Source organism: Pongo pygmaeus, chromosome 6, assembly GCF_028885625.2.
Source record: "Pongo pygmaeus isolate AG05252 chromosome 6, NHGRI_mPonPyg2-v2.0_pri, whole genome shotgun sequence".
NCBI classification, from domain to species: Eukaryota; Metazoa; Chordata; class Mammalia; order Primates; family Hominidae; genus Pongo; species Pongo pygmaeus.
In genome coordinates this window covers 99,112,255-99,130,177 of record NC_072379.2, presented here as the reverse complement: position 1 = coordinate 99,130,177, position 17,923 = coordinate 99,112,255, and the positions used below count along the sequence as shown (strand labels likewise).

At 38.8% G+C, this 17,923-nt stretch overlaps 1 protein-coding gene and 1 non-coding gene across 5 annotated transcripts in view; one reads left to right on the top strand and one right to left on the bottom strand.

Moving 5' to 3' along the window:
* MAGI2 (membrane associated guanylate kinase, WW and PDZ domain containing 2) overlaps positions 1 to 17,923 on the bottom strand; it is a 1,485,052-nt gene that overhangs the window by 1,033,174 nt on the left and 433,955 nt on the right. The window lies entirely within an intron of this gene.
* On the top strand, positions 17,068 to 17,173 carry LOC129041752 (U6 spliceosomal RNA). Its single transcript, XR_008503908.1, has one exon. It is a non-coding gene; the product is annotated as a U6 spliceosomal RNA (small nuclear RNA).

Here is a 17,923-nt window from a genome sequence, read left to right as displayed (position 1 = left end):
CCCCATTGTCTCAGCCCAAAATCTTCTTAAGCTGATAAGCAACTTCAGCAAAGTCTCAGGATATAAAATCAATGTACAAAAATCACAAGCATTCTTATATACCAATAACTGACAAACAGAAAGCCAAATCATGAGTGAACTCCCATTCACCATTGCTTCAAAGAGAATAAAATACTTAGGAATCCAACTTACAAGGGACGTGAAGGACCTCTTCAAGGAGAGCTATAAACCACTGCTCAGTGAAATAGAAGAAGATACAAACAAATGGAAGAACATTCCATGCTCTTGGGTAGGAAGAATCAATATCGTGAAAACGGCCATACTGCCCAAGGTAATTTGTAGATTCAATGCCATCCCTAACAAGCTACCAATGACTTTCTTCACAGAGTTGGAAAAATCTACTTTAAAGTTCATATGGAACCAAAAAAGAGCCCACATCGCCAAGTCAATCCTAAGCCAAAAGAACAAAGCTGGAGGCATCACACTACCTGACTTCAAACTATACTACAAGGCTACAGTAACCAAAACAGCATTGTACTGGTATCAAGACAGAGATATAGATCAATGGAACAGAACAGAGCCCTCAGAAATAATGCCGCATATGTACAACTATCTGATCTTTGACAAACCTGAGAAAAACAAGAAATGGGGAAAGGATTCCCTATTTAATAAATGGTGCTGGGAAAACTGGCTAGCCATATGGAGAAAGCTGAAACTGGATCCCTTCCTTACACCTTATACAAAAATCAATTCAAGATGGATTAAAGACTTAAACGTTAGACCTAAAACCATAAAAACCCTAGAAGGAAACCTAGGCATTACCATTCAGGACATAGGCATGGGCAAGGACTTCATGTCTAAAACACCAAAAGCAATGGCAACAAAAGCCAAAATTGACAAATGGGATCTAATTAAACTAAAGAGCCTCTGCACAGCAAAAGGAACTACCATCAGAGTGAACAGGCAACCTACAAAATGGGAGAAAATTTTCTCAACCTACTTACCTGACAAAGGGCTAATATCCAGAATCTACAATGAACTCCAACAAATTTACAAGAAAAAAACAAACAACCCCATCAAAAAGTGGGCGAAGGATATGAACAGACACTTCTCAAAAGAAGACATTTATGCAGTCAAAAGACACATGAAAAAATGCTCATCATCACTGGCCATCAGAGAAATGCAGATCAAAACCCCAATGAGATACCATCTCACACCAGTTAGAATGGCAACCATTAAAAAGTCAGGAAACAACAGGTGCTGGAGAGGATGTGGAGAAATAGGAACACTTTTACACTGTTGGTGGGACTGTAAACTAGTTCAACCATTGTGGAAGTCAGTGTGGTGATTCCTCAGGGATCTAGAACTAGAAATACCATTTGACCCAGCCATCCCATTACTGGGTATATACCCAAAGGACTATAAATCATGCTGCTATAAAGACACATGCACACGTATGTTTATTGCGGCACTATTCACAATAGCAAAGACTTTGAACCAACCCAAATGTCCAACAATGATAGACTGGATTAAGAAAATGTGGCACATATACACCATGGAATACTATGCAGCCATAAAAAATGATGAGTTCATGTCCTTTGTAGGGACATGGATGAAATTGGAAATCATCATTCTCAGTAAACTATCGCAAGGACAAAAAACCAAACACCACATGTTCTTACTCATAGATGGGAATTGAACAATGAGAACACATGGACACAGGAAGGGGAACATCACACTCTGGGGACAGTTGTGGGGTGGGGGGAGGGGGGAGGGATAGCATTAGGAGATATACCTAATGCTAAATGGCAAGTTAATGGGTGCAGCACACCAGCATGGCACATGTATACATATGTAACTAACCTGCACATTGTGCACATGTACACTAAAACTTAAAGTATAATAATAAAAAAAAAAAAAGAAAATGCTCATACTTTGGTATACTTGAAATATCTTCATTCATAAAACTAAAAGTGAACATGTAAGTGGTATTTAAACAATGAATATTTAAGCTTATTTTATTTTATATTAGCAAGCTCTATCCCCAAGTCAACTGAAAAACATTTGACATTATTTTGTGTTTTAAGAACTATAAAGCCAGGTCAGGCCAACCATATTGTGGCTCATGCTTGTAATCCCAGAACTTTGGGAGGCTGAGGCAGGAGGATCACTTGAGGACAGGAGTTCCAGATCAGCCTGGGCAACACAGTGAGACCCCATCTCTATAAAAATGAAAAATTAAAAAAAAATTCTTAAAAGCCAGGTCAGTCCTCTAATATTTTTTTTTCTAACCTGCTGAAACTTAAAAACTCTCCAATGATCTGGTACAATACATGGTTCACTCCAAATGGCTTTATCCTTAAAAGTATCACGACACAGAACACCTTGCCCAAATCAACAAAAAAGAAAATCTAGCTTTGTTTTTGATTGCATTTTACGATGACAACACAAAGAAATTCCCTTGCAAATATCATTCCAAACAACAGACTAACATAGCCTCCATAGTCTGTGTTGTGATGGATCAGTACTAATGAAGTTATAACAATTATAGGATCATGATTTGAACTGCTACAAGACTGATTTTAAATGCGGAATGTGTCCCAAAGGTTTATTTTGGAATGCAGAATGGTTTTTACTGTAGAAAAATGTTGTATATTATAATTATGTCCTCGGCCCACCTATAAGTCTTTTCATTCATTAGGCACCTGAAGTACACAATTTATGGTATGTTGGAAACACACTGTTGTTATACATATACAGCATCCCCATGAGAAATGGGGACATTGAGAAGACTGGCATACTCCTAGCAGATCTTCAGAGGGAAGATCCATTGAAAATGTAGAGAAGGAAGACACAGATACTGGGTCAAAGGGGCAGGAAGCAGGGAACCCTGCAAAGGGAGTTATTTCTAGCCCTCAGTGACTCCTGGAGAAGGGGTGGGTTGAGCAGGCAAGGAGCAACCCATTTCTCGCCAGGGGCCCCTGGAATCCTGCCAGCAGGAGACTACATGAACCCCATGGACAACTGAGCTGGCAGAGAGTGCTGCTTAGAGAAGTAGTACGGGCAGAACTCTAGCCATTGTGGAACTCAGAGAGTTTGGTGTGGCAGCATCTGGAGTGGAGCACTACTAGGGACACCCATCCCCCAGGGCTGCCTTGCACCCTTAGGAAACTTAAGGCCTAAGAAAACTGTTGGACCTGAACATTGCAGGGTGGTCTTGCTCCTGAGGCTGGGCCAGTCTGACCAGAGCACCTTTGGTCTGCTGGCCTCTCCTGTGACCCCAGCTAGGCCTGATTGCAGTGAAGCCTCAGAAGCCTAGGTTGTGGTAGCCTCCTGGTGGCATGCATCATAGCTCCTGCACTAACAGACTGTACTTGACCAGTAAACAGCTCCAGTAGGGTGCCCCAATAGAGTGTCCCTGCAGACATGCACCTGTCCACCTATGCCCTTCTCCTACCACAGTCTCCCCTGAGTTGCTTTGCTGGCATGCACTTGTCTACAACCACCCCCCTACATTGTTTGCTGAGGCAAGTAAGCTTGGGTAGACCTTGCCTTCCCTTCCCTGCCAGATGCGTGTGCACCATGCTGTGACACAGCTGCCAGTGTCCAACACTCCCCCAACAGTGCCGCCATTGCTGTTGGAGCATTGGCTAGCATGGAAACTGGAGATTGTCAGCCCCCCATCCACCTGCACCCCACCCCTATGCCAATATTGCCACTGGTGCAAAACTACAAAAGTAGACCAATTGATCTGCCCCCAACCCCAGCAGCAGCTGCCATCTATGTTAATGCATGAACACAGGACACACAGTCCCATGCCTGCCAGTGCCACATCCCTATGCTAACATTTTTGCCCATGCAAATGCATACATGGACACTGGTGAGGCCCCGTGCATCTCCACACAGTGGTGCCCTGCCAACACTGCTGTTGCAAGTGCCCCAACAAAGGCCAGCACATCTGTGCCCATCAATACTCAGCCATAGCTGATGAGCATGCAACTTGCAGCACTGCCACTGCTGCTGGCACATAACAAATGAGGACCAATCCTGCTGCCACTGCCCTATGAAGAGCTGAGGCTGGCACCACCCATCAGAGAGTTCTAGCCAGCTGTCTGGAAACAATTCAGGCCCCTCCAGTGAGTTAGGTTCCTAACCTCCAAGGGCCACAGAATAAAGCCATGGCCCACACTGGCCCCCTAGAGTTAGAACAGTTCAGGAGTTATGAGCTGAGCCCTGGCCCCCTAAAATCCTTCAAAAATGAAACCAGTCAACTGAACCCACCTTATGCCATAATCAACCCCCCAAGGACATCAAATAGGATAGAAGAAAAAGAAATCCAAAGGTCATCAACTTCAAAAACTGAAGAAACATTAGCCCACAAAGATGAGAAAGAACCAGCACAAAAGCTCTGGCAGCTCAAAAAGCCAAAGTGGCTTCTTACCTCCAAATGACAACACTAGTTCCCCAGCAACAGTTCCTAACCAGGCTGAGATGGCTGAAATGATAGAAATAAAGTTCAGAATATAGATAGGAATGAAGATTACTGACATACAGGGGAAAGTCAAAACCCAATTCAAGGAATCTAAGGTTTACAAGAAAACAATACAGGAACTGATAGATAAAATGGACATTATATGAACAAACTGATCTGATAGAGCTTAAAAACATGGTAGAAGAATTTCATAATGCAATCACAAGTATTAACAACAGGATTGATCGAGCTGAGGAAAAAAAGTCACAGCTTGAAGACTGGCTCGCCAAAATAACTCAGTCAAAGAAAAATAAAAATAAAAAAACACAAGGAAAATAAATAAAACCTCTGAGAAAGATGGGATTCTGGAAAGAGACCCACTCTACGACTCATTGGCGTGCCTGAGAGACGGGGATAGAAACCAAGCAACTTGGAAAACATATTTCAGAATATCATCCGTGAAAATTTCCCCAACTTTGCTAGAGAGGTCAACATTCAAATTCAGAAAATTTAAAGAACCCCTCCAAAATACTACACAAGATTCTCAAAGGTCATAATGAAGAAATGTCAAAGGCAGCTAGAAAGAAAGGTCAGTTAACCTACAAAGGAAACCCCATCAGACTAACAGTAGTCCTGTCATCAGAAACCCTACAAGCAGAAGAGATTGGGGGCATTCAGCATTCTTAAAGAAAAGAATTTTCAGCCAAGAATTTCATATATTGTCTAACTAAGCTTTCTAAGTGAAGGAGAAATAAAATCCTTTTCAGAAAAGCAAATGCTAAGGGAATTCATTACTATCAGACCTGCCTTTCAAGAGATCCTGAAGGAAGTAGTAGTTATGAAAAGGACAAACTGTTACCAACCACTACAAAAGCACATTTAAGTACATAGACTAGTGACACTATAAAGCAACCACACAAACAAGTCTGCGTAATTACGAGCTAACAACCTGATGACAGGATCAAATCCACACGTATCAATACTAACCTTGAATGTAAATAGAGTAAATGCCCCAATTAAAAGGCACAGAGTAGCAAGTTGAATAAAGAAGCAAAACCCAAAAATATGCTGTCATCAAAAGATCCATCTCACATGAAGTGGCAGCCATAGGCTCAAAGAAAAGGGATGGAGAAAAATCTACCAAGCAAACAGCAAACAGAAAAAAGCAGAGGTTGTTATTCTAATTTCAGACAAAACAGACTTTAATAAACATAAAAAAGACAAAGAAGGGCATTACATAACGGTAGAGGGCTCAATTCAAAAGAAGACCTAACTATCCTAAATACATACACACACAGCACAGAAGCAGCCAGATATATAAAGCAAGTTTTTAGAGACCTACAAAGAGACATAGATAACCACAAAATAATAATGGAAGACTTTAACACTCCACTGAGAGTATTAGACAGATCACTGAGGCAGAAAGCTAACAAAGATATTTCAGGACCTTAACCAAAAGCTTGAAGAAATGGACCTAATAGACATCTACAAAATTCTCCACCACAAAACAACAGAATATACATATTTCTCATGTGCACATGACACATACTTTAAAGATGACCAAACAGTTGGGCATAAAATAACACTCAGCAAATGCAAAAAACCCAAAATTATACCAACCACACTTTTGGACCATGATATGATTTGGTTCTGTGTCCCCACTGAAATCTCACCTTGAATTGTAACAATCCCCACGTGTCAAGGGCAGGACTGGGTGGAGATAATTTAATCATGGGGGCAGTTTCCCCCATGCTGTTCTTGTGATACTGAGTGAACTCTCATGAGATCTAATGGTTTCATAAGACATTTCCCCTTTTGTTCAGCACTCATTCTCTATCCTGCCGCCCTGTGAAGAGGTGCCTTCCACCATGACTGTAAGTTTCCTGAGGTCTCCCCAGCCATGTGGAACTGTGAGTTGACCAAACCTCTTTTCTTTATAAATGACCCAATCTTGGGTATTTCATTTTTCTGTTTTTCTTTCTTTTTTTTTTTGAGATGGAGTCTTGCTCTGTCGCCCAGCCTGGAGTGCAGTGGTGATCTCAGCTCACTTCCACTTCTGCCTCCTGGGTTCAAACAATTCTCCTGCCTCAGCCTCCCAAGTAGCTGGGACTACAGGTGTGAACTACTATGCCTGGCTAATTTTTGTATTTTGAGTAGAAATGGGGCTTCAGCATGTTGGCCAGGCTTGTCTCAAACTCCTGACCTCAGGTGATCCACCTGCCTTGTCCTCCCAAAGTTCTGGGATTACAGGTATGAGCCACTGAGCCTGACCTAGTCTTGGGTATTTCTTCATAGCAGCATGAGAAGAGACTAATACAGTAAAATTGGTACCAGGAGTGGGGTGCTGCTGTAAAGATACCGAAAAATGTGGAAGCAAATTTGGAAATGGGTAAAAGGCAAAGGTTAGAACAGTTTGGAGAGCTCAGAAGAAGACATAAAGATGTGCAAAAGTTTGTAACTTCCTAAAGACTTGTTGAATGGCTTTGACCAAAATACTGATAGTGATATGGACAATGAAGTCTGGGCTGAGGTAGTCTCAGTTGGAGATGAGGAACTTGTTGGGAACAGGAATAAAGGTGACTGTTGCTATGCTCCAGCAAAGAGATTAGAGGCATTTTGTTCCTGCCTTAGAGACATGTGGAACTTTGAACTTGAGAGAGATGATTTAGGGTATCTGGTGAAAGAAATTTCTAAGCAGCAAAGCATTCAGCATGTGACTTTGGTGCTCTTAAAAGCATTCAGTTTTATGTATTCACAAAAATATGTTTTGGAAATGGAAGTTATGTTTAAAATGGAAGCAGAGCATAAAATTTCAGAAAATTTGCAGCCCCACAAAGTGATACAATAGAAATACCCATTTTCTGAGGAGAAATTCAAGCCTGCTGCAGAAATTGCATAAGAAATAAGGAATCGGCTGGGTGCGGTGGCTCATGCCTGTAATCCCAGCACTTTGTGAGGCGGAGGCAGGTGGATCATGAGGTCAGGAGATCGAGACCATCCTGGCTAATATGGTGAAACCCCGTCTCTACTAAAAATACAAAAAATTAGCTGGACATGGTGGCAGGCTCCTGTAGTCCCAGCTACTCGGGAGACTGAGGCAGAAGAATGGCATGAACCCAGGAGGCAGAGCTTGCAGTGAGCCGAGATTGAGTCACTGCACTGCAACCTGGGTGACAGAGCAAGACTCTATCTTAAAAAAAAAAAAAAAAAAAAAAAAGAAGAAAGAAATGAGGAGCCAAATGTTAATCGCCAAGACAATGGGGAAAAATGTCTCCAGGGCATGTCAGAGGTCTTCACAGCAGCTCCTAGGCTGTGAGACACAGGCTCAGAGGCCTAGGAGGAAAAATAGTTTCATTGGCTGGTCCCAAGGCCTTGCTGCTTTGTGCAGTCTTGGGACATGGTAACCTACATGCCAGCTGCTTCAGCTCCAGCTGTGGCTGAAAGAAGCAAAGGTACAGCTTGAGCCATTGCTTCACAGTGTGCATGCCCCAAGCCTTGTCAGCTTACAGGTGGTGTTGGGCCTGCAGGTGCACAGCAGTCAAGAAATGAGGTTGGGGAACCTCTACCTAGATTTCAGAGGATATATGGAAACACCTGGATGTCTAGGCAGAAGTCTGCTGCATGGGTGGAGCCTTCATGAGGAACCTCTGCTAGGGCAGTGTAGAAGGGAAATGTGGAGTTGGAGCCCCCACACAGAGTCTCCACTGGGGCACTGCCTAGGGGAGCTATGAGAAGAGGGCCACCATCCTCCAGACCCTATAATGTTTGATCCACACAAATTGCACTATGCGCCTGTAAAAGCCACTCAACACCAGCCTGTGAAAGCAGCTGGGAGGTGGCTTGTACCCTGAAAAGTCACAGGGGTGGAGCTGCCAAAGGTCATGTGAGCCCACTTCTTGCATCAGTGTGACCTGAATGTGAGACATGGAGTCGAAGGAGATTATTTTAGAACTTTAAGGTTTAATGACTGCCCTGTTGGATTTCAAATTTGCATGGGGCCAGTAGCCCTTGTTTAGGCCAGTTTCTCCTATTTGGAATGGGTGTATTTACCCAATGCCTATATCCCCATTGTATCTAGGAAGTAACTAACTTGCTTTTGATTTTACAGGCTCATAGGTGGAAGGGACTTGTCTTGCTTCAAATGAAACTTTGGACTTGAGCTTTTGGGCTAATGCTGGAATGAGTTAAGATTTTGGCGGACTGTTGGAAGGGCATAATTGTGTTTTGAAATGTGAGGACATGAGATTTGGGAGGGGCCAGGGGTGGAATGATATGGCTGCCTCTGTGTCTCCACCCAAATCTCATCTTGAATTGTAACAATCCCCATATGTCAAGGGTGGGACAAGGTGGAGATAATTGAATCATGGGGGCAGTTTCCTCTATGCTGTTTTTGTGATAGTGAGCCAGTTCTCTCAAGATATGATGGCTTTATAAGGGTTTCCGCCATTTGCTCAGCAGTCATTCTCTATCCTGCTGCCCTGTGAAAAGGTGCCCTCCACCATGATTATAAGTTTCCTGAGGCCTCTCCAGCCATGTGGAACTTTGAGTCAATTAAACCTATTTTCTTTAGAAATTAACCAGTCTCTTTTATTTCTTTGTAGCAGCATGAAAATGGACTAATACAGACCAAAATGCAGTAAAAATAGAAATTAATGTTAAGAAAATCACTCAAAATAATACAATTAAATGGACATTAAACAACTTGCTCCTGAATGACTTCTGGGTAAATAATAAAATTAAATCAGAAATCAAGAAACTATTTGAAACTAATGAGAAAAAAATACCACATACCAGAATCTCTGAGATACACCCAAAGAAGTGATAAGAGGGGAGTTTATAGTGCTAAACACCCACATAAAATAGTTAGAAAGGTTTGAAATTAACCACCCAACGTCATATCTAGAGGAACTAGAGAAATAAGAGGAAATGAAATCCAAAGCTAGCAGGAGACAAGAAATAACCAAAATCAGAACTGAAATGAAGGCAACTGAGACACAAAAACCCTACAAAACATAAACCTTCTTTGAAAGAATTAATAAGACAAATAGACTGCTAGCTAGACTAGTAAGTTTAAAAAGAGACAAGATCAAAAAAAAAAAAAACACATTCAGAAATGACAAAGGGGATATTACCACTGGCCACACAGAAATACAAACCCCTTAGAGAAATACCTCTATGCAAACAAGCTAGAAACCTAGAAAATTATTCTGAAAACATACACCATCCCAAGACTGAACCAGGAAGAGATTGAATACCTGAACAGACCAATAACAAATTCTGAAATTGAATCAGTCGTAGAAAGCCTACGAACCAGAACAAGCTCAGGAACAGACAGGTTCACTGCCAAATTCTACCAGATATATAAGGAAGAGCTGGTACTATTCTAAAAAATTGAAGAGGAAAGATTCCTCCCTAACTCATTCCATGAGGGCAGCATCGTCCTGCACAAAAACTTAGCAGAGACACAACAAAAATATAAAACTTCAGACTAATATCATTTATGAATATAGATGCAAAATTCCTCAACAAAATACTAGCAAACCAAATCCAGCAGTACATCAAAAAGTGAATCCACCATGACCAAGTAGGCTTTATCCCTAGGATGCAAGTTTTGTTCAAAATATACAAATCAATAAGTGTGATTCATCACATAAACAGAACTGAAGACAGAAAACAACATGATTATATCAATAGATACAAAAAAGGCATTAAATAATATTCAACATCCATTCATTTAATAACCCTCTACAAACTAGGCATTGAAGGAACATATTTCAAAATAATAAAAGCTATCTATGAAAAACGCACAGCCAACATCATAATGAATGGGCAAAAGCTGGAAGAATTCTCCTTGAAAACTGGAAGAAGACAAGGATGTCCTCTCTCACCACTCCTATTCAACATAGTGCCGAAAGTCCTAGCCAGAGAAATCTGGCAAGAGAAAGAAATAAAAGACATTCAAATAGAAAGAGAGGAAACCAAACTATCCCTGTTTGTTGATGATGTGATTCCATACCTCAAAAACCTCATAGTGCGTGCTCAAACGCTCTTTGATCATATACACAATTTCAGCAAAGCTTCAGGATATACAATCAATGTACAAAAATCAGTAGCATTCCTATACACCAACAACATCCAAGCTGAGAGCCAAATTGAGACTGCAATTCCATTCACAATAGCAACAAAAAGAATAAAATACCTAGGAATACAGTTAACCAAAGTGGTGAAATATTTCTACAATGAGAATTAGAAAACACTGCTCAAATAAATCAGAGATGACACAAACAAATGGAAAAATATTCCATGCTCATGGACAGTACGAATCAATATTGTAAAAATGGCCATACTGCCCAAAGCAATTTACAGATTTAATACTATTGCTATCAAATTACCAAAGACATTCTTCACAGAATTAGAAAAAAAAATTTTAAATTCATATGGAACCAAAAAGGATCTCCAATAGCCAAGGCAACTGTAAGCAAAAGAACAAAGCTGGAGGCATCACATTTCCCAATTTCAAACTATACTACAAGGCTACATTCACCAAAACAGCATGGTACTGATACAAAAACAGACATAGAGACCAATGGAACAGAATAGAGAGACTACGAATAATTCCCCACACCTACAATCATCTGATCTTTGAGAAAATCCACAAAAACAAGCAATGGGGAAAGTATCCCTATTCAATAAGTGGTGCTGGGTTAACCGGCGTGCCGTATGAAGAAGATTGATACCGGACCCCTTCCTTACACCATGTACAAAAATTAACTCAAGATGGATTAAACACATAAGTCTAAAACCAAAAACTATAAAAACCCTGAACGATAACCTAGGAAATACTATTCTGGACATAGAACCCACCAAAGACTTTAAGACAAAGCCACCAATAGCAATTGCAACAAAAACAAAAATTGACAAATATGACTTAATTAAACCAAAGAGCTTCTGCACAGCAAAATAAAACAAAACAAAACAAAAAACTATCAACAAAGTAAAGACACAACCTAAAGAATGGGAGAAAATATTTGTAAACCATACAACCAACAAAAGTCTCATATCCAGAGTCTGTAAGTAGCTCAAACAAATTTACAAGCATAAAAACAACAACCCCACTAATGAGCAGGCAAAGGACATGAACAGTTGTCAAAAGAAGACATACACGTGGACAACAAGCACATGAAAAAAAGCTAAATATCACTAATGATTACAGAAATGCAAATCAAACCACAATGAGATACCATCTCTCACTAGTCAGAATGGCTGTTATTAAAAAGTTAAAAAAAAAAAACAAAAAACACATGCTGGCGAGGTTGTGGAGAAAAGGGAAGACTTATGCATTGCCGTTGGGAATATAAACTAGTTCAGCTATTGTGAAGGGCTGTTTGGTGATTTTTCAAGGAACTTAAAATAGATCTACTATTTGACCCAGCAATCCCATTATTCGGTATATACCCAAAGAAATATAAACGGTTCTACCATAAAGAGACACATATGCATATGTTCATCACAGCACTATTCACAATAGCAAAGACATGGAATCAACATAAATGCCCATCAATGGTAGACTGAATAAAGAAAATGTGATACCTATATACCATGGAATATCATGCAGCCATAAAAAAATGAGATCATATCTTTTGCAGTAATATGGATAGAGTGGGAGGCCATTATCCTAAACAAACTAACACAGGAACAGAAAACCAAATACTGCATTTTCTCATGTATAAGTGGAGGCTAAACATTGAGTATGTGGACACAAAGAAGGGAACAACACACACTGGGGCCTACTTGAGGGTAGAGGTTGGGAAAAGGATGAAGATCAAAAAACTACTTATTGGGTGCTATGCTTATTATCTGGGTGATGAAGTAATTTGTAAACCAAACTCCTGTGACATGCAATTTACCTATATAGCAAGCTTCCACATGTACCCCTGAGCCTAAAATAAGTTTTTTAAAAAGGAACAGAATGTGTGTTTGTGTGCATGCATGCATGGGTACATATCTGTTAGTGAAGCAGCTGGGGATGCGCAATAAGGAGTAAAATATCTTTTGGGTATGTGTCCGTAAAAAGAATTAGAACGTTGGTAGAGGAAGGACATGGGAAGATTTCTTTATCATTCTTGTGCTAGGTTGTTATCACTCTCACCACTGAAAGACAAGGTCCTGATCTGACACAGAAAAATGAAAAGTAGAAACTGAGTTGGAGAGACTGATCCTATACCAACGTTAGAGATTTCAGTGGAAAACAAAATGGCAGAAAGACCTACAAGTATTGTAAACTGGAAAAGAAAGCTATTTATTCCTGTTGCCAAGTGGCTATAAAAGAAGTATATGAGGAAGTAGTATCAAGCAGGAAGTAGTAATCAAGGACTATGACAGTGAATTATATTATAATTGACTCTTACTGAATTATAAAATAGCATCTTCCAACTAGTGTTTTAGGGACCACTTATATACTTACCAGGCATACTGCTCTAGATTAGTGCATTCAATTGTCCATACCTGAAGTCTATCAGTTAAAATTTCCTAAAAATTCACTTTTAGACATCTGAGGCTACATTGCCTCTAGAAATACAAGGAAGACTAAGCCAGATATGGGAAAAAATAAAGAATAGACAATTAATCAAATATATTCTCTATTGCCCCCATTCCCTGATTAAAGTTGTCCATAATTTTTAAACCTACTAAAGAATATTTGAAGGATGCAGTCTTACTTAAGCAACTTTGGCTCATCCCTTCAATTACTTGCAAGGAAAGCCTACTGAAAATATGTCTTTGATGTAACTTTCACTTTTACTGAAATATTACTATTTGTACTTAAGAACAATAACTTTTATAAAAAATGTCAGGTGGAAGCAAGAGTGTGAACACACAACACATGGATTGGGGGGAAATATTTGCAAGCCATATATCTGATAAGGGGTTAATACGCAAAATTTATGAGGAACTCAAACAACTCAACAGCAAGATAACAAACAACCCAACTTAAAAAATGGGCAAGAAGCCAGGTGTGGTGGCTCATGTCTGTAATCCAGCACTTTGGGAGGCTGAGACGAGCAGATTGCCTGAGCTCAGGAGTTCGAGAGCAGCCTGGCCAACATGATGAAACCCCGTTTCTACTAAAAATACAAAAAATTAGTCTGGTGTGTTAGTGCATGCCTGTAGTCCCAGCTATTCGGGGGCTGAGGCATGAAAATCGCTTGAGCCCCGGGAGGTGGAGGTTGCAGTGAGCCAAGATCTGCAATCCAGCCTGGGAGACAGAGAAAGACTGTCTCTGAAAAAAAAGAAAAAAGAAAAAAAAATGGGCAGGAGAGCTGAATAGACATTTCTCAAAAGAAGACATACAAATGACCAAAAGACATATTTAAAAAATGCTTAATTCACTAATCATTAGAGAAATGCAAATTAAAACCACAAAGAAGTATCACTTCACATCTGTCAGGATGGCTATTATCAAAAAAGATGAAAGATAAGTGTTGGTGGGGATGTGGTGAAAAGGGAATCTTTGTACATTGTTGGCAGAAATGTAAATTAGTACAGCTGTTATGAAAAACTGTATGGAGTTTCTAAAAAAAATAGAATTGCCATATGATCTAGCAATCTCACGTCTGGGTATTACTCAAAGATTTGAAATGAGATTGTCAAAGAGCCATCTATACTCCCCTGTTCATCGAAGCAGCATTCACAATAGCCAATTCATGGAATCAACCTAAGTGTTCATCAACAGGTGAATGAGTAAAGAAAATATTATATATATATTTTATATATATATATTAAATACAATACCACCCAGCCTTTAGAAAGAAGGAACTTGTGTCATTTGCAGCAACATGGATGGGACTGGAGAATATTACGCTAAGTAGAATAAGCTAGGCACAGAAAGACAAGTGCCACATGTTTTCGCTTGTATGTGAAATCTAAAACAACTGAACTCATAGAAGCCAAGAATAGAATGGTGGTTGGGAATGAAAAGATGATGGTCAAAGGGTACAAAATCTCAGTGAAATAGAAATTTTATTTTTAGATTTACTGCACAATATGGTGAATGTAGTTAACAACAGTGTATTGTACATTTCCAAATTGCTGAGAGAGTAAATTTCAAATGTTCTCAACCAAAAAATAAGTATTTGAGATGATGGATATGATAATTAGCTTGATTTAATTATTCCATCTTATATTAATAAATCATAGCATCACTTTGTAATCTATAAATGTATAGAATTATAAATTGTCAATATAGAATAATTTTTAAAAAATCATGTGACTACCCAAGAATAATTTTCAAAATCAAGAAAAGTAATGGAGGCTACAAACTTCATTGTAAATGAATTTTTATTGCTTTGGCAGCAAGGCAGAGAGGACAATAAGAAAAACATTACAGTAAAAAATATATCTTTGGGAGGCCAAGGTGAGTGGATCATGAGGTCAAGAGATCAAGACCATCCTGGCCAACGTGGTAAAACTCCGTCTCTACTAAAAATACAAAAATTATCTGGGCATGGTGGCGTGCGCCTGTAGTCCCAGCTACTCAGCAGGCTGAGGCAGGAGAATCGCTTGAACCCGGGAGGCGGAGGTTGTAGTGAGCCAAAATTGCTCCACTGCACTCCAGCCTGGTGACAAAGCGAGACTCCATCTCAAAAAAAAAAAAAAAAAAAATATATATATATATATATACACACACACACACACATACACACATACACACACACACGCATATGTATCTACACAGATACACATATGATGCATAATTTCACATTTTGGGATGGTGCTAGAGAGGCAGTTGTATTTATAGTGCAGAGGTCTAAAGGAAGCCGATGGTTAACTACTTCCTATAGGTAGGCTCAAGGAGCAGAAAATAGTTTTATACTGTCCAATGACTTACCTTTATACAGAACATTACTATCTTATTATGAGAATCAGGGGCTAGCACAAATACTGCTTTTCCACATTTGTAACAAAATTAATTTTTTGCCTAATATAATTTTTATCTTTAAAACCCAATTACATCCCTGCCTAATTGATGACTTAAATGATTCTCTCAATCATGACAAACATTTCAAACACATGAGTGCAACAATATGTGCTCTGTGCTAGTTATAAAAGTCCAGGAATGCTCCATGTCATAAAAGAGGGCTCAGACATTACTATATATTTTTTATTTTGGACTGATAAGCTATTGTCTTGGTAATGAAAGGGGCTTTTTTATAAATTACCTACTCATGTAAAAATCTCATTTGAATGAAATTTTTACTGTCTTTTGATAAATAATCAACTTTATACATTAACCAAAATGTTTTGTTTTTTGAAAGTAAGTATAAAAAACACAAATATTATATTTTAAATAGTCTATTTCATGTTTATGGAAGTATGTGGCCAAGTATCCTTAGAATTTTCTGAGGTAGCATTAGTATAGACTGCCCCAGACACTTGTTTTTATTCTATACTACTTAAAATCATACTATGGCAATGGAAAACAACTATCCTGCATAATCATTTCAGAAAATAGTACCATGATTGCTAGCTTTTAGTGAGTAATACTTTTAAGGATAATATCTAATTGCTGACTCCTAAAAATCTGGAGAAATGGTTGAAGTTTTTAATATTTTTAAAATAAACTATCCTGTATTAATAAAATCTACAAAGCAGCTATCAATTTTATTAATAATTATACAAATATTTGAAGTCATTCATTAAAGAAGAAAGCTGATTTTAGAGATGTGATTAACTAAAGATGGGGTATTTAAGATAGAAAACACCTTTTTAATATAAAGACCTCCGAAACCCAACATGTAATCTTTATCAGTTTCATAGCTATCATTATGTTTGGTGACCTGAAATGTTTATATTTTTTTAATTCTACCTTCAAACCAGGCAATTCTGTTTTGCAAGTGAGAGAAGATATCATTTTAGAACTCATTTTTAACTTACGTTATTTAGTGTAAAATGTAGAATGTGAAGCTCAGAGTAGTAAAACTAAATTATTTAAGGTTTTGTTCACTCAGTATTAATTAACTACAATAATACTGTTGCCTTCTCTGTGTGTAAAATATTACCTATTTCAAAGTTTTAAAATATTTATTACTGTGTTTATTCAACCAGAGAACTGCAAATGGTAAATAGGGTGATAGGGTGGTGTTCTAATTTACCAATAATCAAACGAGTTTAGAGATGAATTAACTCTTCTAAACTCACACAACAGAGATGTAATGTTTACTTTGGTCTCTTGATTTTGTGCCAAGCAATTTCTTCACCATGCTAGAAATTCTCAACAAGACAGGGAAGAAGGATGGGCACAGAAAAGGGCATATCCCCAAAATATTAATATTACCTAGTTTATTTTGCATGTGGCACATTAGACTCCTCATTCAACGCCTCTGAGGATAAGCCACCCCCACTGAGGAGTATGTCACATCCTCCATGGGTACTGGGCCCAAAGATAGACCTTGAACTCCTATTTCAAGTGTAGGTTCTAACCTTATATGCAAAAGGCTGAGTTTAATGTTTGAGGAAGTGAAACATGGTATCCAGGAGTTGGTGACTGAAATGGATTTGGGTTTGGTAAGGGAAGAATCAACAGTATTGCCAAGATTTCTGTGTTCACATAGGCAGCACACATAGAAAACTGGAATGATACAGCGAAGATGAGCATGGCCCCTGCACAAGGATGACACACAAATCCATGAAACATTCCATAAAATAAAACGAACAAACAATTTTGCCAAGATTTCTAGCAGAGCGATTGAGAAAATGATGGTAACATTGACACAGATTAGATTTTAGGACAAGGAGGCATTTTGTTTCACTTTGTTTTTAAGGGTCTGGCAACCTGACAGACCACAGGGACATATTTCTCTGTTTTTGTTTTTGTTTGTTCCTTTGTTTTAACACATTGTGAATTTGGGACTAAAAATAAGAAACAGATGCAAACATGCTAAATGCATGAACGTAGCAGGTGTTTAAGTAGACAGTGGGTGGATGAACACAAAAGAAGGTAACAGAAGAGAGAATCTACTATATTAATGGGAGTGGCATTATCATGGCATATCCTTCTCAAATTATTGATTTTATCTTCCACTTAAAATCAGGAGATACTGTGAAAATCAAAACAGAAATCCCAGAATTCTTCTTGGGAATAGAGTTCCCAAAACTTCATTTTGGTATCATGCTTTTCAATTCAAATGACTTGGATTATTTATACACAACACTGAAGGACAATTTGTATGCAAATATTGTTGGCACAAGTCCATAATTAAATTGCAAAAGCTTGGAATGATATGGAACTTATCACTGATTACTTTCACAAGTGGCTCTCAGGAACAGAATCTCAACAAATCACTACCATTCTTCTATATTTTTATACATCTGAACAACTAGCACCTTATCAGCATGCCAAGAGTTAGATATAGCAATCATGTTCTTCATGAGCATGATACAAATCTACCAAGAAGC